The sequence below is a fragment of the Phytophthora parasitica genome (assembly GCF_000247585.1).
Source record: "Phytophthora parasitica INRA-310 unplaced genomic scaffold supercont2.17, whole genome shotgun sequence".
Lineage (NCBI taxonomy): Eukaryota > Oomycota > Peronosporomycetes > Peronosporales > Peronosporaceae > Phytophthora > Phytophthora nicotianae.
Genome location: NW_008649003.1, coordinates 1,132,876 through 1,135,063, shown reverse-complemented (window position 1 = coordinate 1,135,063; position 2,188 = coordinate 1,132,876).

Below are 2,188 nucleotides of genomic sequence, written 5' to 3'. Positions count from 1 at the left end.
ACTTTTTTAAGAAAAGTGCTTTTCAAAAATATTTGAAATGGCCGTCAGCCAACACAACTTAAATGGGAATGAAAAAATATTTTGAGAGATCTGATTGGATGGAATGGCATTCAAACCCCTAATAACTTAGTGCCAAAATCTCGTCGGTACGCATGCTGATTGGACGGGATGGCATTCAGACGAAAAAAAACCATTAAAATTTTCATGGGTTTTTTCGTCTGAATGCCATCCAACGGTACGGTTTATTTGGGTTATTCGGAACCAACTAAAAAAAGTCAAGTATGGGTCGTAATAATAGAAGCTTGGTTGGCTTTATAACATAGTTCCAAAATCTCGTCGTGACGTATGCTGATTGGCTCGGATGGCAAGCGACATTTTCATCGAAAGTTCTACATGTTCGCTGTCGTTGAGTAATAAAATATGGCTGGAAGCCAGTACTGATGATTTGGATGTTTTTTAGTGTAATTTTTATTTTTTTGGTTTTGAACGAAAATTGTCGTTATCGTTATGTACTGCAATAATTGTATCAATTTACTTTACAGAAAAACTTAAAAGTGTTGGCACAATTCAGTTTTATTGGGACGGCACTCTTCATTACCAAGTTGACTCTACAGTCGCAATGCTGTCAGACGCCGTGGTAACCGCCATCAAAGCTGACGCGAAGGCCTACTTGCAGAGGAGTGGGCGCTTTCGTGGGAATCCTGACGCTGCTGTCCTCGCAAAAACTACAATTGCACTTCTAATACTGTCCGAAATATCCTAAGCGGTTAGCCCAGACCCGGCCCTCGCCGTGTTATAAAGCAGGCTACAGCTACTGTAGTACGCTACGTTAAAGCTGGCAACAGCGCAAGAACCACACTACTCCACAGACTTGAGGACAATGTTGTTACGGGAGCCGACTTGCCTTTCTACGCGCTGACGGACATTGCTTTTTGCCGCGCTCTCATCTGGCTCCATCGGCTGCACAAGCGTGTGCGAGTCGTTATCGACCGGAAGTGGGTTCGTTCGTGCCCGTCTGCTATTGAATGTGTCAAGCTGTTGATCAACGCTGGCATTCCTGTCCGCCACCGTACCCCTATCATGCATTACAAGCTACTCATTCTTACATACAAAGACGATATTTTCGTTTCGTCTGGAAGTGCCAACCTGACTAATGCGGCATGGAATCACAATGACGAGCTTCTTGTCCAGATCATGGGCCCTCCAGGTCAGTACAGTTTGATTATTATTGTATTTTTTTCATCTATCCTTTTTTTTTTAGGGTATTTGAATATTATAGTATTGCTATTTTTTCGTCTACCTTTTTTTAGGGTACGTGGCCCAGGCAATGTTTGCACAGTTGTTCGGGCAGAGCCTGAAGACCGATCCTGACTTCGCCCTGACTCCTACGGAGCCCACTGGTTTCGGGAGTGAGCCAAGCGATCGTCGATTTGCAGAAACGTTGACGCACGGCAACATATGGTCATCGCTTTCTAACGCACTCTTGCTGGCTCTGTTGCAGCACTGGTACAGTGCTGCTATTATCTATAGGGACACTCAAGATTTTTTTGTTCTACTCGCATTATGGGGAATTTGATCGTGCAACTCAGTCTAAAGATGACTTATGTTATGACTAACATCTAGAAGAAACAGTTTTTAAACAAATATGCGTGTAGCAAATTCTAAAGTGAAATTACCATTTTATGGGGTGTTCCTATCTATAGGGACACGAGTGAGAAGGTGGTCTATTCATCAATAGCACCGCCATTCTTGAGTACTACCTGCGCCTTTCGCGTCGGCATGCCCTTCACGAGCCCTTGAAAGTAGCTCTGTTGAATTCCCGCCCAACTTCGAGTGATCTGTGCCTTCAATTCGTCTCTGGTGTCAATTTGACGCCCTCCTTTGTAGACAGACCACGCTAGCTGACCCCACACATTCTCAATAGGGTTTAAATCGGGCTCTTGGATGGTCACTTCAGCTTCCTAATGCCTACCGCCTCAATATGGGCATTAGTAAACCTAGATTCGTGAATAGAGGCGTTATCTTGTTGGAAAATAGGCATCCTAATGCCGTGGTTTTGCGAATGTTTTCGAGGAAGAGAAGCAAATAGGTGTCCAGTGTACTAGTGTAGCAGGCAGAATTCTGCCTTCCCTCAAGGAATGCAATCTCAGTTTTTCCATAGAAGTTCATGCCGGTCCACACCATTACG